The sequence below is a fragment of the Lissotriton helveticus genome, chromosome 1_1 (genome assembly GCF_964261635.1).
Source record: "Lissotriton helveticus chromosome 1_1, aLisHel1.1, whole genome shotgun sequence".
Lineage (NCBI taxonomy): Eukaryota > Metazoa > Chordata > Amphibia > Caudata > Salamandridae > Lissotriton > Lissotriton helveticus.
The window spans coordinates 1,013,313,213-1,013,339,504 of record NC_136057.1 but is presented as its reverse complement, the minus strand read 5'-3'; the positions used below and the strand labels follow the sequence as shown (position 1 = coordinate 1,013,339,504).

The window sequence follows — 26,292 nt, the reverse complement described above, 5'->3', positions numbered from 1 at the left end:
AGAACAGAAGGCATTTTATCTCAATCATGTGAGTTAGTAAAAAGTTTCTTCAGCGATGAACCTTCTTAGCTCAGATAACCATGATTACATTACATAAATGTGGCAGAACATGCATAAGTCTACCATTCACCAAAGCGCAACATTACAATTGCCCTTGGCACAGATTTGCAAACGATCCAAACTGATTGGAGAAGAAACCAACACAATAAGTATTTTACACAAGCCACAAAATGTCCTCACCCAGATTAGAGTGATGGAAGCAGCAAGTCATCACACAGGAGGGAAGATGCAATTAAACAGGCACGCAAACCATCTACAGAGATTTGGGTCTTTCCTGGAGCAGATGAGCAATACAATAATGGAAAATATCCAAAGTAATCATCAGGGATTCATATTGAGTCCAGCATTTCCATGCACCACTTTTTCGCTACGTGAGTTTTCCCACAGTGGCCTTTTTACGCCCAAATATGGGGGTCCAAGCTTGCTGTGCCTGAAGGATAAAGGCTGAACCTTGCCAATTAGAAACAACACAGAAGTATCAGGCAGGGGTTCTTGTGTTGATGTTCATAAGTGACATGGCTAACAGTTCAGGCAAGCCCATCTCTTTTAGGGAAAGTCCAAGACTAACTTGCATGTGGTCAGTACAGGTCTATCATTGTACAGACAAGACAGACCAGATATTAAAACCATGGAATTGAATGTCACTAAAGTAATTATCAGTAGGATCTGGTTGATTCGCAAATGTTCATCCTTCTTTTCGTACTTTCAGTGAAAAGTAATAGAACATGTTAGCCCGGACTAACATCACACGTCCAAACAATGAGACCACATATATTTAAACGTAAGCTCTATTTAATACACTGAAAAGAATAATTATATCAGACTGCTAAGTTTGCTAGTTCAATAATTACAGGCACCATGAAAGTGAATGCAAAGGTTGTGTAGGGATTTCTGGGCCTAGTTAATAGGGGTTTTTATCTTGTATAGATCATAGAGCAAATAACTACAGGTTAAGATAAATGAAAAGGAACAAGGAATTACCGAATTTTGAAATATTGTTGGTTTTTCGATTTCCACAATGGAGAGGATTTCTTACGTATGCCTATTGAGTAATAGGAATTAACACGAGGTCCTGAAACTCTTCTCTCATGGGTCTTCAAATTTGTGCAGCCTGCGGTGAATTCCTGAGTTTATCAAGTCAGTTGCATATTCAGCATCTGTTCGTGAATGTAACCTTTTCATAAAAGGTAAGATTATCTTGTGAAATGTCAGAGTGTGAACTGTCAACAGCATCAAGAGTGTTCTGTAACCTCTGGCCCGGCTGAAGGAGTTTGCCGCTTCTCGTTATAGATTTTTGATGGTGCGACAGATGCAAATTTGCTGGGATTAAACGCTGGAATGTCAGCTTTAGGTAAAAAAATTAAATAAAATAAACACCACAGGCATAACAGACTCAACAGGTGCATGAACTGAATCCCTGAACCAAAACTCTCTCAGACGGCAGTCTCTGCTTTGGCAACAGCAAGGTAATTCCAGAGCATGAAAACTCGGCTGCTGCCTATCACACCACAACCTGCAAAGCAAGCGGAAGCATAAACTACAGACCGATGTGAACACGCATTGGCAAAGCCATTAGGTCTCACCTATGCGAGATCTGTCACATTTGTCAATATTTTTCAAGCCATGTTTTACACCTGCACGGCTGCTGTGTATCATGGCTGAAAGTTTGAAATTTTTCATTGGCTTTGTCAATGCTTGCTGAACAATGTAAAGGGACAGACAAATTGAAAATTGCCCACCAGTCTGCTTAATGAGATGCATCCACAAGAACTACATTTCCCATCAGTAGATGCATCCACGCCCACAGAGGATGCAACATCCCTCCATGACGCACCAGAATATTTATCCCTAAAAATACTGCAACTGTACCAAAAAGTAGCCAAAAGGGAATACGCGAGTCTTCACACACTGACGGCAATCAAAAGGGACGATAGAGGGCCAGCTATTGCTAAGGACAGATTGGGGGGTAGGAAGGGGCAGCACCATTAAACAAATAAAGGCCCCTTCCAGGAATACATGACAACATACAGTATGGATGAGTTAATACCATTAGGTAGGCAAAAGCCCCACACCTACAATAAGCAACTAGATGGCAGGAGCAGCTGTATGAAAACAAAGAAAAAATAAATAGTGCGTGCCAAAAACACAGGGAAGAACACATGTGCTTGGTCAATGTTCCAGGGAAGGGCAAACAAACAGCGAGGGAAGCCTACATTGTAAGCCCACTGTATACAAAACAATAGGTAATTAGCAACAGGACATACGCTGTCGTAGGCAAGACCTAAAGAGCTGAGGGGCTCTACTTATGAGCTGCCTGCGTCCAAAGCACAGTGGCATGTAAACATTTGTTTGACATGAAATAGCAAACAGAAGCCAGAGCATTTCCATCCACTGACTGCAGAGAGCCCGGTGAATGTGCAACACATGTTGAGTGGACAACAGGCACTCCTAGGAGCGCACTAGGCGGCAGAGGCCGAAAAGCGCAGCTCATGATGAGCAGATCATGAAGAACAAAGAAAGTCCCCTCATATGCAATCTGCATTCTGCATTCTGCCATCTTGATTGCAAAGACAGGCACATACAACCTTTTAGGATTGACAGCTTGAGACGAGGTGGGTTAGGGAGCATAAGAGGAGATCTCAGTGAAAAAAATTGCAATTGATGTAAGATGCCTGCAAGGGGAACACCCACTTGATGCCCTCCGTACATCGATTCACAACACTAAGGTACCTGAAAGACCGCACCAACAGGTCTGATGCTAGGGGGTCCAGTTGCTTGGCACGTTAGCTGCAGAAGCCAACAATGCTTGTTTCTTCCCTCAAAAGGAATAAGTCACCAACAGTTCATCAGCAACATACCAGTACACAAAGAAGGGAATTACACCAGCAGCTGAGTTTATAGGATAGCAGATGGAGGAAACTGCTGTGTTTCTTTGAGGATTATTTGCAAATCCTTGTGCCCCAGTACAGTAAATAAAAAAAACCTGGTCCCTATTAAAAAAAAAAAAAAAAAAAAAAAGAGAGATACAAGGAAATGAAAACAGCAGTGCTTCTGCCTGCATATGAATATACATAAGGACTCCACAGCCAATAGAGCAATTAGGTAAATGCTAGACCGCGCAATGCTCTGCAGAGTTCCAAGAAGGGTATGTTTGCTCAGGAACCTGCAAATAAAAGAACATTAAAGAAACATGTAACACAAAATGCGAGGATTGCCCTCATTATGCCCAACCTGTGCGTCGTCGGCTTCAGAAAAAAGCGTCGGATCAGAGCAATCTGAACTCCTGCCAGAGCAAAACTCTTAGGGATTTGTTAGGCTTTCAACTTCTGCCAATTTTTACAGAGCGGTGGACTTTGAAGCCATCCTTGGCAGCTGTAACAGGGACACAAATTGGTCCTCCTTCAAAGCCAGAGGAAGGCATTGCAGCCTGCATGCAAGGGGTCAGGAAAGATCTCTGCTGATAGGTAAGATTAAGATCTTGCAGCGACCACTCCGTTCGCAGCGCGGCTCCATCTCCCCTCGCCCCACTGAGCCTCCGCGGCGCAACAAGAAGAGCCTGCCTACCCAAAGCCAAAACTCTGGAAGCAGAGCGCACTTGGCCAGAAGGGACCTTAAAGTGCTGACCGCTTTTAGGACTAAGCGCGATGAAACTGGGGTGTTAAGGTGCTACGTTTATGATGGGCAAAATAAGAAGCTGATAATAGGAATCCCACATGGAAGCTGTAAAAAATACCACAATCACTGTGGTGGCTCTTGTACTCCCGAAGCCCTTCCTACGAGCTCACATGAACGTCCCAAGCAGGAGGACGAAGCACTGGAACAGCTTGCACAGCAAGCTATGCCGCTGACCGCGCGACACGCAGGGGAGCATGGGCGGGACAGCGCCCTAGTCCCACACGACGGGCGAGCAGAGCTTGTAGCGCGTCAACCCCTTTGAGCCGCACTCCTCGCCAACAGCCAATAGGGAGGGCTCACCTGGGGAAAGGGGCGTTCCTTGGAGTATAAAACAGGCCCAGCAACTATGCTCGGCCTCTTTTTTCCCGCGCCTGGTTTCCTAGGCTCTGCGCTGATCCCACGCTGATCCCACCCTGATCCCTGACCCAGCTGCAGAGCGGCGGACAAAAGTTGTGAATTTGTTAATGGTCATGTTTTGTGTTGCAGGCGGAGTCACAGTGCGATCTGGAAGCAGATGGACAGTAGGGGTACCTCTGCGGCAGAAGGATACAGTCTAAATACCTCTGCCTGGCACAGTAAGGGTGCCTGAGCCAAGAACCTGGAGCCGAGGGGGTTCCAGGAAACAGCGTCGGCGCCCCGTTAGTCCTTGGGGCGGTCGGGGGGCCTGAACCGACCGGGGGTGTGCCTCATCGCTCCGCCCCGACAGGGGGGGCGGGAGTATAACGAAATAAAATGGTAATTTACTGCACCGTCAGAGCATCGACTCGCCGTGCAAGATGGCTCCTTAGGCATGCGGGTCAGCGAGGGGCTGCCGCATTGGATCGCCTGTAAGATGACCCACCTTATCAGCTACCTGTTGTACGAAATAAACCTGCAACAGTGCTTTCCCACAAATATGTCTCGTGAGTTTTCCTTGGTATATAAGTGTTAATGTGCGCAGAGCGGAGCGAGCGCTGGCGGTGTGGGCACTATGGTTTGAGAATGAGAACTACTCCCCTACACTCAAACATACTTCCAAGATAATCCCGCCTGTTTTCCTAACTTCATTCCTTAATTCTTCTATATGGCATACTAATCATATTTTGATTAATAACAAACCTCTCTTTTGGAAATCGTGGAGGCAACGATGCCTTATTTGGGTTCATCAACTTTATGTTCAAGACCAAATTATATCTTTTGAACAGGCCAGCACTTTGTTTGTCCTACCTCCACTTTTCAAGCCCAGATACTCTTTTATTGGGCGCTATTCAAACTGCTCACGCACAATTTTTGCCGCTCCAGCAAACTACTTCACTTGAGCTTATACATGCGGATAAATTAAGAACCCTTGTCATTAACACATCCACTATTTATACATTTTACATACTCCTATTCGGCCGAGAGACTAGACCAAAGTGAAAGTGCTGTGGGAAAGAGATTTAGGGACCTCCTGGTCAGTGGACTTTTGGGGTAAAATCTGGCTTAAACTTCGGAAATCCTCTAGGGCTGCAAATGCCACACAGACACTTTTCTTCATATATAATAGATTACTTCCGCCACTCACACTCACTGTGAGACACTCATCTCCCAGATGTTTGTTGGTCCTGCTCGGTACCACATGCTGACCTGTATCACATGCTTTTCATATGCAAATTTGTCCAGAACTTATGGGACAAGGCGTAGCCTCAAATAATTCCATTTTCAATTCCAAATCACCCTTTTTCTCCCTTACACATTTTTCTAGGTAGCCTATCTCCTATTTGGGAAAATTGTGAGTCCAATGTTAAGATAATAGACTTATTGCTGGCAGTGGCCTTCCAGCAAATAACCAAGAATTGGAAAGACTTCACCAAGTTATCTTATCAAGCGTGGTGGTATGCTGTCGGTTATAATCACAGACTAGATACAACCTTTGTATATCCATTGCACATGGCATCAAAACGCTTAGACTTATGGTCACCTGTCACACTTTTCATTGATACCAGTGCAAGACGCTCTCTGCCTCCTGCTCCTCAACAACAAGATGTAGCTAAACCCCATGACATCATTTAGATTGAGAATATAGGACTCAATTTATACTCTAAATTGACCTCTAAACTTTTATATATCATACATGATGCAGTTTGTTTTCATATGCTGATGTTTTTCTATTTTTGCATGACATGTTGGACTATATTTAACTGGAACCACTCATTTATCGACTAGACAATTGATATATTGTATGCAATTCTTTTATTTTCATTGTTTTTCAATTTTATGTATTAATGTAGTTCTTACCTTAATAAGGAATATGCTACTTACCAGTATGCATCTGTTCTTGGCATAGAGGGCTGCAGAGTGGTACATTTATGAATAGATCGCCATCTGGTGTTGGGCTCGGATGATTGCACTTTGTTTTTCTTCTGGAGAAGTCTTTGTCGTCATAGGTGACTCCTCCTCTCGGTGTTAGTGCGCATGGGCATCGGCTCCATCCTTAGATTGTTTTGCCATAGTAGGGTTAGATGGAGTAGTGTAGTATAGTACATAAAGATATGCCCATGTAAATGTATCTAAATAAGATAATGTTGGGACAGACACAGGTTTCCGGGGAGGCAGGGAGGGCATGTACCACTCTGCAGCCCTCTATGCCAAGAACAGATGCATACTGGTAAGTAGCATATTCCGTTCGAGGCATATGGGCTGCAGATGGTACATTTATGAATAGATTGTACAGCAGTTACCTCCCTAGCGGTGGTCACCAGTGTCTGTCGCAACTGTCTGAAATAGAGTTTTTAATACAGCTTGGCCCACTCTGGCTTGTTGTGCAGCCTGTACATCAACACAGTAGTGCTTTGTGAATGTATGTGGTGTAGACCAAGTTGCTGCTCTACATATGTCATCTAGGGGAATGTTCCCTAAGAATGCCATAGATGCTCCTAGTTTTCTTGTGGAATGAGCTCTAGGAGGAACAGTTAATGTTCTTTTTGCTTTAATGTAACATATTTGTATACATCTTACAATCCATCTTGCGATGCCTGCTTTAGAGATAGGATTGCCCTTATGTGTTGGGGAAAATGCTACAAATAGTTGTTTAGTTTTCCTGAAGTCTTGTGTTCTTTCTATGTAGTACAAAATGGCTCTTTTAACATCTAGTGTATGTAGAGCCCTTTCTGCCACCGTCTGTGGCTTTGGAAAGAAGACTGGTAATTCCACTGGCTGATTGATGTGGAATGCTGAAATTACTTTAGGCAAGAACTTTGGGTTTGTTCTAAGAACCACTTTATTCTGGTGTAACTGTAGGAATGGTTCTTGTATTGTTAATGCCTGTAATTCGCTTACTCTTCTGAGTGAGGTAATAGCTATGAGGAATGCCACCTTCCATGTAAGGAATTGTATTTCGCACCTATGCATAGGTTCGAAGGGTGGCCCCATTAGTCTGGTGAGTACTACGTTGAGGTTCCAGACTGGGGAAGGTGGTAATCTTGGTGGAATGACTCTTTTAAGACCTTCCATGAATGCTTTTATCGCTGGTACTCTGAACAGTGATATGCGCTGCCTGTTTTGTAGGTATGCTGCTATAGCTGCTAGATGTACTCTGATAGATGTGTACGCTAGATTACATTGCTGTAAGTGTAATAAGTAGCAAATAATCTCCCTTGTTGATACGTCTAGAGGGTTGATATTGTTATTAGTACAGTGTATAGCAAACCTCTTCCACTTAGCTGCATAGCATGCTCTGGTGGTTGGACGTCTCGCTTGTTTAATTATTTCCATGCAATTTGGGGGGAGATCTAAGTACCCAAATTCTAGGATTTCAGGAGCCAGATCGCTAAGTTCAATTGAGTTGGATCTGGGTGCATTATTTCTCCATGGTTCTGTGTAAGGTGCATGGGTAGAATTCGTAGCTTTTGATGTGGCACTTGTGAGAGTTGCAAGAGCGTGGTGAACCACGGCTGTCTTGCCCACGTGGGTGCTACTAGTATCATGGTCATTGAATGTTGTTGCAGTTTCCTGACCACTAATGGGATTAGTGGGAGAGGGGGAAAAGCGTATGCAAATTTGTTGGACCAATTTATCCATAACGCATTGCCCTGCGACAGGTGATGTGGGTACCTGGACGCGAAGCTTTGGCATTTTGCGTTCTGATGAGTGGCAAATAGGTCTATCTCTGGTTGTCCCCATCTTTGGAAGAATGGCTGCAGTATTTGTTGGTGCAGTTCCCATTCGTGTATTTGTTCCGACTGTCTGCTTAAGATGTCTGCTATCTGGTTTTGAACTCCTGGTAGGTGTTCGGCTAACAGATAGATGTTTTGAGGAATGGCCCATCTCCAAATTTCCTGTGCTAGTCTGGATAATTGGAGAGAGTGCGTCCCCCCCTGTTTTTGAATATAATACATTGCTGTCATGTTGTCTGTTCTGATCAGGACTGCTTTGTGGATAACATGTATCTGGAAAGGCTTTCAATGCTAGAAACACTGCCAGTAGTTCTAGATAGTTGATGTGCAGTGTTCTTTCCTGCACACTCCACCTTCCTTGTACTGTGTACTTGTCCATATGTGCTCCCCATCCGGTGAGCGATGCGTCTGCTGTTATTGTCACCTGTGGAATTGGCTCTAGGAACGACCGCCCCTTGGTAATGTTTGTTCTGTTCCACCACTTCAGAGAGCGGTGTGTGCGGTCGTCTACCAACACCAGATCCGTAATCTGCCCTTGAGCCTGATTCCACTGTGTCGCTAAGCATTCTTGTAGCGGACGCATTTGTAGTTTTGCATATGGTATTAGCAGTATGCAGGATGACATCATGCCTAATAGCTGCATGAACACTCTTGCTGTTAGTGAGTGTTGTGGCTGAAATCTCTGAATGATTGTAAGCATTGCTTGGACCCTGACTGGGTTGGGGTACACTTTGGCTTTTTCTGTGTCTATAGTAGCCCCCAGATATTGTTGAACCTTGTTTGGTTGTAGGTGTGACTTTGTGTAGTTCACCGTGAACCCTAGCTGGTGTAGTAGCTGAATTGTCTTTTGTGTGTGTTGCAGACACTCCTCTTGCGACCTGGCTTTTATTAGCCAGTCGTCCAAGTATGGGAAGACATGAATTTGTTGTCTTCTTAGGTGAGCTGCTACCACTGCCAGACATTTTGTGAACACTCTTGGTGCCGTCGTGACACCAAATGGAAGGACTTTGAACTGATAATGTTGTCCTTCTACCACAAACCTGAGGTATTTCCTGTGGGCTTTGTGAATAGGGATATGAAAGTAAGCGTCTTTTAGATCCAGTGTAGAAAGAAAGTCCCCTTTCTTCAGTAAAGGAAGTACTTGTTGGAGCGTGACCATGTGGAAATGTTCCGAATTTATGTATGCGTTGAGAGGTCTTAGGTCCAGTATTGGCCTTAGAGACCCGTCCTTTTTGGGGATTAGGAAGTATAGGGAGTATACTCCTGTTCCCTGTTGGTGCTGTGGAACCTTCTCTATGGCATGCTTTTCTAGCAGTGATATTACTTCCTGTTTTAATAGTGTCAGGTGATCTTGTTTCATTGGACGCTGTTTGGGGGGGATGTTTGGTGGGGTAGCTGTGAGTTCTAGGCAATAACCATGTTGGATAATTTGTCTTACCCACTTGTCTGATGTGATGTTTTCCCAGACAGGTAGGAACTGTGATAGGCGTCCCCCTACCGGTGTTATATGGTCTGGGGGAAGCTCTATGAAGTCACTGTTTTGGGGTTGGAGAGTTGCGGTTGTTGTTGTTTCCGCGACCTCTACCCTTGTTGTTGTTACCCCTGTATCCACCTCTAGAATTACCTCTGGGTGATGTAGGTGTAAAAGAGGTTTGCTGTTGGTTTGTACCTGTACTTTTGGATCCTCCTCTATAGGTGGATCTACGAAAGGAACCTCTTTGTGTCGGCTGTTGCAATGCTCCCATTGATTTGGCCGTTTCTGTATCCTTTTTCATCTTTTCTAGGGCCTCATCTGTCCCTGTGCCAAAAAGTGTTTTCCCATCAAAAGGTTGGTTCAGTAACGAGGTTTGTACCTCTTGTTTGAACCCTGACACTCTGAGCCATGCATGTCTCCTTAACATGATGCTTGTATTTGTCGACCTTGCCGCAGTTTCTGCCGCGTCTAGGGCGCACTTTATTGAAGTGTTAGTAATTAACTTCCCTTCTTGTATAAGTTGATCAGCTCTCTTTTGATGTTCTTTAGGGAGATGTTTTATGAGTGTTTCTAACTCATCATAATGCGCTCTGTCATACCTTGCAAGTAGTGCTTGCGTATTAGCTATGCGCCAACTGTTTGCCGCTTGAGATGCTACTCTCTTGCCAGAGGCATCTATTAGTTTAGACTCTTTGTCAGGAGGTGGAGCTTCTCCTGTAGATAAAGAGTTTGCTCTCTTGCGAGCGTTTGTGACCACTAGTGAGTCTAGAGGAATTTGTCCCTTAATGTATATTGGGTCTTTTGGAGCTGCCCTATATTTTTTATCAATTCTTGGGTTCAATACCCTAGCCCTCACTGGGTCTTTGAATATCTCTGATGTATGACTGAGAAGGCCCTTTAGCATTGGTAGTGTTCCTGATGTTCTTTGTGCAGTAGGTAGTGTCTCTAATAAGAAGTCCTGTACTTGAGGTTCTGTATGTAGGTCTACCTTATGAAATGTTGCTGCTCTAGTAATGAGTTGTGCAAACCCAGTATTGTCATCAGGAGGTGAAGGTTTTGAGGGATATGACTCAAGGTCGGTATCATTACCTGATCCCACATTATACTCCTCCCATGGGTCTGCCTCCTCTGGGATTGTGTCCTCATCATCCCCAGGGTGTCCCCCCTCCCCTGTGTCACTCTCTCCATCTGTTGTAGGTGTAGATGGACGTGTGGGAGGAATATCTGGCCTATTGTGAGGAAGAGGCGAAGATGGTGTGTGAGGTTTGGGAGAAGGGGGAGGAGTTGTATTCGTCCCCATTGTTCTCTTCTTTGGATGAGCCTTGTCGTCCAAATGTTCATGTTTCCTCTTTTTAGGTAGTTCTGTGGCTACCTTGCCAGTCTTTGGGTCAATAAACAAAGTCTTTTGTTTAGGATCCGTTCCGTGTTCCTGTGTCGGTACCGCAGTTTTCGGTTCCGAAAGGTGTTTTTTCTTAAAAATGTCCATTTGTATTTTCGGTGCCGAAGTTTTGTTCGGATCCGACTTCTTCGGTATCGAAGATGTCCCCGGTGTCGAGGGTGTTTTCGGCGCCGAAGCGTGCTTCGGTGTCGACATGGACTGCTTCGACTTCGAGCTTTCCTTGACCTGGTGCTTCGGTGTCGATGTGGTCGGTTTATCGGAACCACTATGATGGGGGACCGAGTGTTTCGGTTTCTGTTTCGTTGCCCGGCTCGAAGGCGGGGCGTTGGAAACTTTTTTCGGTTGTCTGACCGGGCTCGAGGGCGGGGTCGACACCGTGCGGGGTCTGTTTTTCGGTAAAGGGACGTCGTCACTCACGGTTTGTTGGACGTCGATTTCCTCGACGTCGGACTCGTCCGCTTCTGACCCCGCCTTGTCGGCCTCTTCTTCCTCCTCTTCTGGGTGCTGGTCCTCGAACAGCTCCGGGATTGCTTGTGACTGCATTCTCGATACCTCGTGTCTTCGGGCTCGACGGTTTCTAATCGTCGATTTTGACGAGAACGCTGCACAGGCCTCACAGTCCCTGGATTCGTGTTCAGGGGACAAGCAGAGGTTGCACACCTCGTGTAGGTCCTTGTGTGGGAACTTAGCACCACACGTTGGACATTTTTTGAATGGAGTCCTTTCCATGGACCCCGGGCTGGACTACGTCGAGTTTCTCGTAGTCGTCGTCCTTCGAACCGCGTCGGTATGGAGTGAAGTCGCGTTCGATAACGATACCGTCGATTTGGAAAGGAATACGCGCCGGTTATAACCTTCTTTGTTGAAGTCGGTCCGGAGCGCTTCGATCCTCATCCGAACCCGATGGCGGAAAAAAACAATCTAAGGATGGAGCCGATGCCCATGCGCACTAACACCGAGAGGAGGAGTCACCTATGACGACAAAGACTTCTCCAGAAGAAAAACAAAGTGCAATCATCCGAGCCCAACACCAGATGGCGATCTATTCATAAATGTACCATCTGCAGCCCATATGCCTCGAACACTTACTTTTGAACTTAAAGAATGAGAACTACTGAATACAACTCAGCAAGTGCTGTCTGGCCCCACACTTAGTCTCTACATTTAAGGGTTTAGGAAGAAGGATGAGGGTTTGGTCTTACAGGAAGGGGTGAACCTAGAAAGACTAGTAAAACAAATTATGAAAATTAAGTTGCACTTCCTCGTGTCCGGATCCTCTTTGACCACTCATGAGAAGGCAAACATCTTCCAAGTGACCAGAGAAGTGCATCAAAGGCTACAGTCCAGAATCACAGATTTTATCCATCAGAGCATGATCAAAGTAAAATTCTGTTCTCAGGGAGACATCCAACGTGTAATGTTTATAGAACCTACGTAGTGCAGCCCAAAGGGCTACCTTGCAGATATGTCTTAAGTGAAAGTAGAGCTCAAAAGCAACAGACTATCACCACCCAGCAGAGCCATGCATGCACGGGAGAATGGATTAGGAAAATGTAAGGGAGCACGGTCAATGACAGATAAATAAAATACCTTTTGAAGGACACACATGATGGAGAAGAGTCCTTGTAAAATACTGAGCAAGACCAATCCTGAAGCTCACAGATTATGCAAGCAGAAGCAACTGCATCCAATGGCTCCAAAGCCAGAACTTAAAGGACTGGATTGAAAACCTATAAGTGATGCAAGCTCTAAACAAAGTGGAGCCTACAGGAGTTATAATTGACAGTTTTCTGTGCAAGATTCTCACTCAATCGCTGACCGGCAGGAATGTCATGACTTATTCTGCATCCAAGCCTGATGAGATGTTTAATAAACAGAGGATGGTTGTTCTTAGCCATCTGTGTATTCCTCTGTGCAATGGCAATTTCAACTTGACACAACTTGGAAACTGGAGAATCGGGATAATGGTATGGTCATCCCTAATCAGCCCAGGATAAACCGTTCTCGCAGATTGAAAGGAAAATCAGCTCCCATTCATGATGTAAAGAAATCACATTTAGTTCGTACCATGAAGCAGAATCAGCCACCATTTATGTTACCCAACACCAGACTAGGATGATGCCAAGTTATTGAAGTCTAAATTCAGGTGCTGAGAAAGATCTTACTGGCATGGTAACGTCCTGTTAGGTGGACTACCAATTCCATGTGCTGGGAGTTAGGAGTCTGTTCCACAAGTCCAGAACAAGACAGGGATTATACAAATGCATGCACCTTTCTTGCGGATGGAGAACATGTCTATTGTGTTATTTTTGAGAATCAACCAGCTTTCACCCAAGACGTGGTTAAAAAATTCAGGGACAAGCATATTTTGTGAAGGGGTATCCACTAGCGGTTGAGGTGATGTTCCTAAGGAAATGCAATGACAAGGCTAGAACTGTACAGTGATAAATCTATTATGACCAATATGTGAGGGTCAAATGGAGAAAAGCAGGACCCCACCAATGGATTAGAATCTTGATCTAAGGACAGATGTTGTGAAAATACTCATGCTGGCTGTGACAGCCACTGGAGGGACATTAGTAGTTCAAAAGCTGTAGCCCAGCCCAATGCTGTGTACATTTGTCCAATTCTTCCATATTCATTCAACCTTCATCAACCTTCATCGGAGTAGCCAACAGGACTTTATTTGCTTGGTTTTCAAATGGTCAATTTAGCACCTGAAATCTAATTCAGAGTTCTTAAGGGAGCACACAGATCAAAGGGTACACTAGGGCAAACACTAAACCAATGCAAGTTGGAGAGACTCGTGAGCACAGTTTGCTTTCATGTAAAGGCAGAGGTAATATGGTCAGCTCAAAAGCTCAACTATCATTAGGTTTGATTGGAATCAAGTCTTCACTGAATCAGGCGCTATATATCATAGTGTAGAGGAAAAGGACGAAATTACACACTGCTTAATAAGTGTCCGAATGTCTCAGCAAGGCTATACCTATGCCAGATTGAGCACCATACATGCGCTAACAATACATGAGCCTTTCCTCCTTGACCCAGAATTAAGTCCACTTCAGAAAACCTGGCACAAAGATCCATCAAGCGTCAGGCAAGAATCAAATGTTCAAAGCAGCAGAGTCTACAGGTCGAAGCAGAACAGAAGCGTAGATGTCTAAGATCTTGGCGACAAACAGAAAAAAATGTTGTGTTTACCATACAAGAGGACTACAGCTGGGCATGAAGAAAGTAGAATGTTGCAACGCTAAGTGAGAGGACGACTGGAATATTATGGAGGTGGTGCGGTCACAAGACATTTCACTAGGGAGTCTTTGACTGCAGTCATTTACCACATTTCTGAGAGCGAAAGATACAAATATATACTGACGAGAGGACATCAAAATAGCATTATCTAAACCACTTGGCCTATGAAAGGGGGCTCAATACTGACAATTTGTACATGTTAGGGGAATGGAGTGAGTAGGGCCCGAGATAGAGAGCTTTACAATCCTGAAGGGAATTAAAGGAACAAAAGCCCCCTCATATTTCCCCCACTCGCAGCAAACCTAGAGCCACAGAACACGAGACGCAAGGGTTTCATGAGCTATGCCACAACAAAGGGCTTCCAAAGGGTGTGCGGACACCATGGTAAAGTCTTTCAGACGTGATCAAGACTAATCACTAAAACAATCAAACTAATCCAGATACAGATATGTGGAGAAGCCGCACTGAAATGTCCAATAGCAGAAAACATCCAGCAGGCGTACTCTATGATGGCTGGATGAACGTGGCACTTTGAAAGCCTATCTTTATATGAAGGTCTGACAGAAATTAAAATTCAAGGGACTTTTTGTGTACTCCAATTGTTTGGCAACCAGGCCTCTGAGGATAGCCTGACTTTCAACTAAGGGCGTCTGGCCCATTACCTGCCCCTACACTGCACAAGTAGGTTGCAAAATAAATAGAACTATAAGCTTGTTGAGTGACACTTGCAACTCACCAGGCCTCTGGGCAAGTCCTGTCGAGCACTTCACAATCCCTTTCCATGTAGTACACGGATATTGTAAACGCCTATGTTGGTCTCTGCCCCACTCGCCCCCTTTCCACTAGTCAGATGCACCAGTGAATGCTCCACACTCAACAGAGACTGCATAGGCAATCGATGAACAAGACTAACTAACTGGGGAGGCACTAGCACAAACAGGTCGGGATTTAATTTAAAGTCATGTATGTATCAGGTAATTAAAAAGAATGGGTAGAATGTTACAGATACAAGGGACAAAACAGCCAGGCAAGGTGAACTGCTGGCCATCTATGCTCAAGCAATTCATTTCAGAGTGAACAGCCTTCAAAAGAAGGCAAATACATAACGTTGTGCGGGAGGGGGGGCTCAGCTTGCTGGAGATTGATCTAGACACTGAGCAGTGTGAAGGCAAGGACAAGTAACCTCGTATAAAGCTGTCATTTTAAATCAAAATACATGTCCAACCTCAAGGGACTGTTTTGATCATTAACGTAAAAAGATTTTTTCATCGTTTAACTCAATCAGATTAACCTGCAGTGAGAAATGTGGATCTGACAGGAGAAATCTTTCTTAGCGGAAATACCATGCAACTAGAACAGCAGATAAATGACAGGGGAGGGGGGCGCTTCCAGTGGAGGCCTCAGATATCAAAGGATTCAAAAAATCTAATACAAAGTACAGCTTAACCTTGCCACGGGCAACTGTAGGGGCCCGAAGAGAATTCCAAATTTAGGTTTGGGCTTGGTGGGTACAAGCAGACCTGCAAATAATCTGCAGTCAGGTGTATTAAGGCGAATCATGTGCCACCAAGGTGGCCTCACAGCACTAGGCTCACTAACACCTAAACTAGTATGCAAATGTTAGACCCAATTACAAGCCAAACAATAAGTCTTCATGGAGTGTTGGAAAGGAATAATGGGTATTTATTGATCTAGAATGCAAAGCACAATTGTTATAGCGTTTGGCTGCCAGCACGGAGAAACTTATATCACTTATGTACCTTTAAATTTAGGAGTTCTTACTAGTGGCTAAGAGGTGCCTCACATTCAACTCAGGGTCTTATACAATTTTAGAAGACTTGAAAAAGAAAAAAACAGAACTCGCCTTGATTAACTGTTTAAATGTACTAAGTGTATCAAGCTGTGTGCAGTTACTAACAGGCAACCAATTCAGGACAAGGGAAAGGGTCAAATGGTTACCATCTAACGAAAGGTATCCAATCAACATAATTTTTGTGGTGCTGCAAAACCTTAACAGATTAAACAAACAATTTTCACATTTTCAGGTGTTTATAGTCTCTATGTCAAGGTGGCTCATTTCCTGTGAACAGGTCGCATTCACTATTACAAGACCACGACCACAGATCGGGGGGGGGGGGGGTCAATATTAGCAGAGCATCCAAGATAAACCTCTGGGCTCGTTAATTTGGTCACTGGACAAAGACACTGTTTTCAAACAGTGATTTCGCGTCTCCACGGGGATGCTAGATTGTTTAGGTTGAGATGTAAGCATGGTCTGGCACACCTATTTATGGAGAGGAGAGAACTGTAGAAAATTACACCAGTCGTTATTGGCGGCTGTCAGTATGTTCAACAAGAGCTGGGTGTTTAGTGCCCCTAAAATACTGCTATTAAATTAAATGGAAACATAGCATGAACAACAAGGGTACCCTGAGGAACACTACACGAGAGCTTGGATAGAGATTCAATGGGCAAAATACTAATTTCTCAAGCAAGTCTTCATTAGACACTGTACAGGAAAGCACCAAGCTGTTACGTCAGGGGGTGATAGAAAAAAAAGCAGTTGTGAGGACAGCTAAAAAGGGAACAGTACATCTGATGTTTAAGAAATTAGGGACTTCCCGCAAAACTGATGTACCCCAAACCCTGAAGTGCATGACGGAGGGGATAGGCATTGCAGCTGCACAGGAAACAGACAGTCCAAAAGAACAGATCAAAGGAGGAAACCAAAATGTTAAACTCAACATTCTCCTTATCAACATCCCTACTGATTGCCCATTTGTTGTTATTCTGTATCTCATTCACAGCCTTGCCCTCTTACCACTAAACAAAAATGGTTTCACACACCATGGTCAAAACTAAGCCAATCTTAACTGAAACGACAATTGTCACACGCCAAATATTCTGCAGCTAGAACTTTGGCTGCATCATCACCTGCCGTTTTAGTACAGGTAATGCAAGCGGAGTCTTTCAATAGAGGCATATCCAATTTAATCAGTATGATCTCGCACCCAATGTCAATTCGGTATTCAGATGGGCCCATGCCACAGAGCCAACTTTTATTGACATAACGCACACTAGACAGTAGCATTAGTCGTAACACAGCTAGTATTTCAGTCGCTGGACCCATCAGCTGATTTTAATGTAGGTAAACCAGTTCAAATTCTTGTATGTACTACATAGTCTGTAATTGTCTGGTATGAAAGTGACCTGGGTAAAATCCCGAGAAACCAAGCTGAATTTTGAACCTTAAATGACTTGTCTTCTTAGTGTATAGGTTTTAATTCAGAGTACACAAACCAAAGACGTCTGAGATTTCACAAATTAATTATAGATGTACATTTATCACGGGCTGCTGGCTGAACAGCTTGAGAGGCTGGCACAAGAGAAGAGCAGCACTGATAGCTGCATTATGGGCATGTTTCAAGGGCTACCTGATCATTGTCAAGACCTGGAAGAACGATTCCCTTACACTGAATCAGACTAAGTTAAAGTTGTATTGCTTGGATCCCCTTCGCTCAGATCCCTTTCTGCTGGTCTGAGGCACTGGTCCCTTGCCCTTTCGCAGTTTAAATACTTAAAATAAGCTCTTGTTTTTTCACCACAAAATCTCATTTAAGCATCAAATTTCTCAAACATGGCAAAATAGAATTGTCATCTCAAACAATTGATTATGGGAACACCATCTGGACTGGTTTCCCAACACTTAGTCGAGAAACTCCACCTTGTTAGGAACAGATATACACCACATCTTCTAACCACATGACCAAATACAACAAGTCCTAAAACAACTCCCACTTAATGCCCTCAACCAAGCTAAAGACTGTACAGAGGGTTTTACGCAACATCCCATACAAGGGCACTACCTCTGAGGCCATAAGGGAGGATTTGCACCTGGGCAGGAAAGAAGCTACCAATAGCCTTCTTCCAAATGGCCAACTGCCAAGCAGCTAGGCGACATCAAACTTAAACCTCGTTTTACCTGTGGTCTCACTACCAATGTAATCTCCTCTGCAACTAAGCTAAGAGTACTTTTTGATAGACAGTACTGATCATTATTAGTACACACCTTCTGTATGTTAGATCTTCTTTGGTAGTGAGGGGAGGTGAAGGTTATGGAATTTTGGGGCAGGGACAAGTTATAATGAACTGAGTTGCAAGCGGAGCCACCAGCAAACCAAAGCCTAACACTTGCCGTGTTTTAGACCAGTCATCCTTAGGGTGGTCTTCAAACCAAACATTTTGCCTGCTTACCTCCACTTTTTTGCTGCATCTTTTTGCTGGTCTTAAGACTCTGAACAATTTACCACTGATGACCAGAGCTAAAGTGCATGTGCTTCTTCACTAAATATTACAACTCTGGTGTATACCCAAATTAGCATATTTAGTTTACTTATAAGTCCCTTGTAAAGTGGTATACCATATACCCAGGGCCTGTAATCTAAATGGTACTAGTAAGCCTGCAGCACTGGTTGTGCCGCATACACAAGTAGCCTTTCAAACATGTCTCAGGCCTGTCATTTGAAGGACTGTATGTGCAGTTTACTGCCACTTCGACTTGGTCTTTAAAACTAATTGTCAAGCCTTAAACTCCTCTTTTATTACACATATGTCAGATATGATTGGATCTAGGTAGCCTTTAGGGCAGGTTGCTATGTAAATAAGAGGTAGGACAAGTACTTTTATGTTTTGCATGTCAGGGTATTGACAAACTACTACATTAGTTTTTCACTACTGTAAGATTTCTGTTAAGCTAGCATTGGGAACACCTTAAAACACTTAATTTGTAATTCCCAATTAGAAAGGAGTAGCTAGATTAAGTTTCATATATTTGGAATGGTAATGATAAATCCTCTTTACAGGGAAAGTTGGATTTAACATTACTGTTTTAGAAAAGCCACTTTTATAAAGTGGACAGTTCTCTGCTCTTACTGCTCAGTGTGCCTCGCAGCCTGTCTCCAATACACGTCTGGGGTGGGTGACAGCTACACTTTGAGCATTTCCTCTAGACCGCCACAAACACAGGAAGTATGGGTGTGACAGAACTCATCTGCATTCACCTACATTCAGATAGCTCTTCCTGAGCAGGAAGAGGGAGAGGAAGCAGATACTTACACCTGAATAGGCAGTGTTCTGTACCCCCACACTGACACACACACACACACACACACACACAGATAGCTTGGCATACAGGACTGGGATGAAGGGGGATCTGTGCACTTCAAGGGCCTTTTCTGAAGCCACCCCCACTTCAAAGGCGCATCTGGTGGTAGTAATGAATCTTTCACCCTACCAAGGCAGTACAGTACTGGGCAAGGAAGAACTGCCAGAAGTAAGAACTGCTGTGCTACAAGGATTGCCTCGCTATCTGATTGCTGCTCTGAAAGAGCTACTTCCTGCTTTGCTGAGCTGCCGTGTTGTCGGCTGATCTCTGCCCAGCTAAGGACAAGGACTGGACCCATCTCACTTGAACCCAGTGTGACTCCAGGGGTTTGCCCCCTGTTCTGAAGGCGCAGGGCTATCAAAGACTTCCTTCAACAACACTAGGAGTCTGTCATCTGAGCCCTGCAAGATGGTGCCAATCCAGTTCTGGGCCCTTGAAAGGTGATTTCTGCTGTCCAGAACCATTAAAATGGACAAGTGACGACTTTGCGCCTAGCAGCACAGAAGCATTGCCCTTTGATGCTGATGCAGGAGCAAATCGATGACGCCTCGACAGTCGACGCGGACCACAACAACGCAGCGCCTGCATTGTAAAGGGATTCATCAACTAAGCCTTTATTGGTACCAATGCTTCTCCTCCACCCACAGGCTAGAGAACGGCACAGACTCCTTGCATCAAGTTTTCACCGCTTGCTCCATCCAAGGTCCTTTTTCAGTGGGACCGACATGAATCCTGTAGCCGGCCTTTGGATTTATCCAGGTCCAACTGGCCAAGCTACTAGAGGGTGAGCACAGGTTATCCTTTAATGTGTATCTAGCTTCCCCTACCTAGAGCGGTGGATCCTTCTTGGACAGGGCACATATCTCTTCCAACCAGAAACCCCAATTCTAACACCGTGGCAAATAGCGTGAAGATTAAGTAATAGATAAAGCCAATGGTTCAAAAACACTACCTAGTTCACGTTGGGCAGTCAGGCACATAAGACTGGATTACTGTGTCTCGTCACTGGCCCCTAGACTTCAAGCTCACATTTGCAAAGCTCTGAAAGTAATTTGAGAGGCAGTAGAAAATGTGCCAATGTGCTCAACAGGTCAGGTCTCACTCATTGGCGACTGATTCTATAGACTGTAGATAGACATGGAAGGGTGACCAGATATCCTGGGGGCATGAGGCAAGGAGATGTAGGTGCACATACTCATCGCCCACCTTCTTGCAATGGCTCATACTCCCCAGCCAATCCCCAACCACCGGTGGACAACGGGCACCTCCCCAGTGTAAAACTATTTCCTGCTTGCCCAACAGCAACGCCAGGGAGACCAGCCAGAGGTAGGTACATGGTATGCTGAGGGTATATCCCAGCAGTGCCATTAGGGGGTCAGGTATGAGGTAGATACTGGTCATGTCTGAAAAGTGTTCAAACACTGCCACCCAATAAGCATGTATAAATGGGCATGTCCAAGTGAGGTGTGCAAAGTCAGCTCCCTCCTCTGCGCATTTCATGCATCTGTCAGACCTAGTGTGATCAAAAGCTGCAAGTGCAGCTGCTGACAATTAATAACAGTGCAGGAATTTAAAAATGTGGGAGTCTGTTTCATTGGATCACTGATATACGCAGTGTTTGCGTGCAGCAGTATGCCCACATTTGGTCTGCAATCTTCACTCCTAGTTCCATCTCCCATGTCTCACACCCGCCCAGTGGTGTCTAGTGTCAGTACAATGCATACTCTATATATTCTTGAGGTCATGTGGGCTCCTCCAGTATCCATCAAGTTTAGTGTTAGAGGGTAGTCTACCGGGGGCAATGGATATGTGAAGATGAATGCTCTCATGGTGTTACGGAGTAGTCTAAATATGAAATGGTCCACATACAACACATCCCCTGTCCCATGGGCCCTCGACCAAAGGTGTGACATGTCCATCTGGGAACAGGTCCCCCATTGTGTGTATATTGTGCTGAAGTAGCGTACGTTGAACTAATTTCTCCAGAGTATGCAGGAGCCAAGAGTTGTCGTGTACCAAGATAGAGTTAGAATAGAGGCCCGTCCCCAGTATGAGTCGCAGGCTCCACCATGCCCCCCACGTAGTGGTACAGTCTGTTCATCCTCAGCATCAATTGGTATGCCCTTAGGTAAAAATCTGAGAGTGAAAAATACCCTCCATTAGCACACTCTCTAAAGGCACGTAAGGTATCCGGGTATCAGGGTGGTACCAGTTGTATATGTAGTAGCACTGAGCTGCCAAATACTAGAGGTGCAAGTCTGGGACCCCATGTCCCACCGAATACAGGGGGGAGCACCCGCCCAGACCAGTCGTATCAGGGTTGCGCGGAGTATGCGGAGGAAATGTTGGGACTAAGAAGCAGGTATTTTGGAGAAAGGGTACAAGAAATGCAGCAGGACATTTTTATAATGGCCACATGCACCGCCAAGATCAGCTAATGCAGGCCATATTTACGTTATAGGACTTGCTCCTTGTTTCTACGGATGTGTATTCCCAAGTATTTGGTGCAGTCTACGGCCCAATTAAGGGGAAGTTCAACCGGAGGCAGATGTGTCGCCTCCATGAGTGGAAATAGTTCAGACTTAGCCCAGTTTATGCCGCGGCCTGAGCGCCAACTCCTGCATAAGCGGAGGGGGATTGAGATGGAGGTTTCAGATAAACAACAAAATGTCATCTACGCATAGTGACAACAAAAAGGAGCCCATGGGAGAGCTGCAATCCTCGATGCAGATAGCTCTCCTGCATCGCCTGGACCAATAGGTCCATCGCCATGATGAATAAAAGGGGGAACCAATAGACACTCCTATCTGCTGCAGTGCCGAATCGGGAATGCTTTCGACAGGGTGCCATTCATCCGTATCCGGGCTAGTGGGTTGGTGTATAGAAGAATAATTAGCACTATGAAAGGGGGGAATACCGTTTACCCAGAAGAGCCCAGAGGAAAGGCCATTCAAGAGAATCAAAGGCCTTTCCCGTGTTCAACAGAGCCACTGCTGTGGGCATGGAGGGGGATAAGTTATTAAACACTGCAAAAACGGTTCTGAAATTAAGGGAGGTTGATTATGTTGTACAAAGCCAGACTGGGCAGGGGAAATAAATTGCTCCAGTAGCAGCGCCAGCTGGGTCGCTAATACTTTCGCCAGAATTTTATTACCTCGTTTTAGTAGTGACAAGGGTCGATAGGAAGCACAATTGCCGGGATCTTTACCAGGTTTCAACAGTAGTGTCAGGACCGCCTCCCATAATGTAGGTGGTAGGGTGCCAGTCGATATGGCCTTGTTATATAATGCCCGATGGTGCGGGGCAAGTTGTTGCTTAAAAGCTTTATAGAAGTACCCTGTTAGGCCATCTAGACCAGAGGCTTTGGACTCATCTGTGTCACTTCATCCAGGGTTAGTGGTTCACACATGAATTGCCTCCGACCTTCCGGGAGCCATACCATTACAATGTCAGCCAGATATGAAAAGATTGCATCCGGGTCATGATTGGTATGGTATGCGTACAGGTCCTGATAAGAAAAATCTAGCCACGATGAGCTCTCCTCCCATTGCCATTCCACCATCTTTCATTCGAAGCTCCACTACATAATTTAACGATCTTTTTGGCTCAGCATGCTAGCAAGGGTGAGGCCCGGCCTCTCACCCATGCTGTAGCGACGTGCTTGAGCATGTTTACACATATAATCTTTTTCTCTCTCAGCTAGGTCCCCGTATTCGGCCAGTAGTTCCGCCTGTTCATGCAACCAAGTGTCCCCATCGGCTTTTGCTTTGAGCTCCAAGTCCTGCATTTTCCCCTCCAATCGGACCAGCTGTGTGCGGATGTCCCAGAGGATCCCCACGTCTTTGGAAATGCACAGTCCCCGGACAAATGCTTTAAAGGCCTCCCACAGGGTGGCCTTGCTTTCACACGGTTCCAGAGTTATGAGACAAGTGTTCCAGAATGGCTCTCTGCAGCCCGCTATGGAACACCTGGTCCGGGAGCGCATCATTATGGAAGTGACAACTTCACTCGAGGCTGCATCCATGCGGCATTTGAAGTTTCAAAATTACTGGGTTGTGGTCTGAAAATTTTCGTGGGAGCACAGTGATCTCAGACACCCACATGTGTGCTGCAGCAGACACGTACCAGTATTCTAGTCTCGAACAAACTGAATGTGGTGCTGAATAAAACGTGAAGCCAGGGTAGGGGGGGGGGGGATGGGTCCGCCATGCAATGCGTAGGTATCAATGATATGCTGACACCACCCTAGCCGGGGGTTTGCCTGATGGTTGTGTACTAGTAAAGTCGAACCTCAAGCAGTGTGGCCTGTTCATATCACCACCTATTATTAAATGGTCCACCTCAAAGCTGTACAATTGGGGAGTAGAGATCCCGGAAAAGGTCAGGGTAATCAATGTTTGGAGCATAAATGTTTGCTAACAGAATGCTTTTGTACCCAAGTGTCCCGTGCAACAAGAAAGAACTCCCCCCTCCGATCTGAATAGTGAGAATGACAGATGAATGGCACTGTCTTGTGGATAAGGATACAGGTGCCTCAGGAATATGAACTGGAACCTGAAAAATAACAATTGGTGCCCCATGTCTTGGTAAAGGCGTGTTCAGGACGCAGGAGGAGGTGCGTTTTCTGAAGTAGGGCAATTTTAATTGAGTATCTATTGAGATAGGACAATACGTGCTTACCTGTACATGGGTTATTGATACCATGTATATTCTAGGTGAATACCACTTAACCAGGTATAAAAAGTAAAACAAAACTTCAGATAATAAAAAATTGGTTAACCATGAAGGTGTGGCGACAACTCGGACACCAGCATCACCTTGAAGATCAGTTGTATATGCGAAGGTGCTGTAGTCGCTATTATAAAGTAGAAGAACGGTGGCTGGGTGCAAAATTATAAACAGCAATGTTCGGCACACGTGCCTACAGTCTCAATAGGTTCCGTTTTTCATTTTAAGGTCTGGCCGTTTCATGTAGTGTCATCTTGGTAGCTCAACGGTAGGCATTCACAGTCCCGGGGTCCGGCATGGCCCGAGTACAGTCAGTTGGTCGCTGGGGATCCCATCCAATAGTTTTGCAAAAGGCCTCCACAGTAGCAGGTGCATCAAGAATCCTTCACGCAGCCTCCGTGGTCTACTCTCAACCGAGCACTGAATAGCGGACGCCTATTCTGCAACGTGCATTTTTCACATCGTTTTATTTCCACCTAACTTCTTGCATGGTTGGAGTGAAGTCTGGGAACATGGATATGTCTGAGCCCTGGTATCGTAGTGGCCCCTTCTCCCATGCCATACGGAGTGCCTTATCCCTGTCCCTGTAGTTAAGGAGACGGGCTATGATGTAACGTGGTGGGGCGCCTTCGGGGGCTGCTGTCCCAAGGAGTGGTGCGCTCATTCCACCACAAAGGACGCTGAAAAGCTGGAGCATTCAGAAAGGGTTAAGAGTTGCTCCACAAAGTCCTCAGGCTGTCCTATGTTGATGATTTCCGCTAAACTGGAAATGCAGATGTTATTCCTTCGGGAAGGGGCCTCTAGATCTTCATTCTTGATGGTCACCTGTTTAAGAATCAGCTCCATTTTATCCAGGCATTTTTGCATTGTTGCGGTAGTGTCCTCTATACTATATATTCATTTCTTGCGCTCTGTCTATCCAGGCCCCCCGTCTATCCTTCCACTCCCCCATCGTATCCATGTGGCCTGCTAAGGTATCAAACCGAGCATCCATAGTGCCAAAGCAAGCCCGCAGTTCAGCCAATACGGCGATGTCACTTGGAGGCGCAGCCAACACAACTCGGCCAGGTGCCTCCTCAGAGTCAGATTGGGAGCAGCGGTTACCAGCAGATCCAGCCTGATCGAAGGCGAGCCACTTTTGTTTGGGGTCTGAGCGGCCCATGTTGGGGTACCAGTGGTATAGCGCCTCCACAATATAATCAATAGCACTGTCTTGTGCCCTCCTTTTCTTCCCCCTCCTCTGCCTCCAAGGGTTGGAAGGTGTGAAGACAAGTCAGCAGATCCAACCTTCCTCTCCCAGAAAAGTACGCCCCGGTAGACAGTTATCTCAATGTGCTAAACTAAGTTTCAATGTTCCCAGTTAGATGGGTGTTCATGGCATATAGGCAGTAGAGGGGTGCAGTAGTCAGGCACCGGGCGGTGTGGTGAAGTAGCAGGGGTCTGCAGCACTTTCATTCACCGCTAATGCCTCTTAACGAGTAAGGAATCTCCATAGGCCCCACAATGTCATGCAGTCCCCAGTATGTAATGGCAGCCCGCCGTATAGCAATTAGCACCACGCGCACCAGCACTGGAATAGGCGGAGCACCTGGGTCAAGCAAGTCTAATCACAGCACTCACCCTGATCCAATGGTCACAGGCCACGTGAGTCAGCGGAAGGTGGGCCCCAGCCTCATGCGTGGTCATGTCAGTGGTGTGTAGCTCATCACCGCTACATAGGCCCCAGTCCCGTCCGGACCACGCTGGTCACATCAACCTCCAGACTCGTAACCCCAGGCCTCATCAGAGTAATCTGGGTGCCCCCAGGGAGGGGGCACGCATTCCTGAAGCAGTCCTTGGAGTATGGGGAGGGTGGGGAGCGCAAGCGACCAACTAGGCCGGGTAGCCTCCGCATCAGGCTCGCCCATGGCCCCTGTCACCATGGGCCCTCCAAGGCTAAGTCGGCCGCACAGGCCCGCCCCCCTCCCCACCTTCAGCCAAAGGTCATCGGGTCTCAGCCGGACACTATTTCCACAATCCAGCGATCTCGAACTGCACCCACTATGCATACATGCCGAAAAGTGGAGGCTACAGCAGCGGCGAACGGCAGGAAGGGAACCGCCGGACAAGAGCTCACAAGAATGCAGCCATCTTGGTGGCGGTTGTGACGATGTCCCCCACCCCTCAGATTTCCTTGTTGTTGAAGTGGTCAAGAGCAGAGGTCTAAGTGGGCAGGATCGATGAGCCCATACTTTAATTTAAGAAAACACACTTGCCCTACTTTTTGTGAATAGACAACCTGCCCAAGACTGCAATTACGATAGTTTAAATGCTTCCGCTGAAGTGTCAGGCAGGTAGTCTCCTGCGCTATGAAACCGAAGGTGGGCAGGCAGCTAAACAAGACACCTTGCAAGGGTGTCTGCTTTCC

The 26,292-nt window shown here is 45.7% G+C and overlaps 1 protein-coding gene across 2 annotated transcripts in view; it reads right to left on the bottom strand.

Annotated features, from left to right (window-relative positions):
- SND1 (staphylococcal nuclease and tudor domain containing 1) overlaps positions 1-26,292 on the bottom strand; it is a 2,092,018-nt gene that overhangs the window by 1,605,330 nt on the left and 460,396 nt on the right. The gene's annotated exons all lie outside the window — the stretch shown is intronic.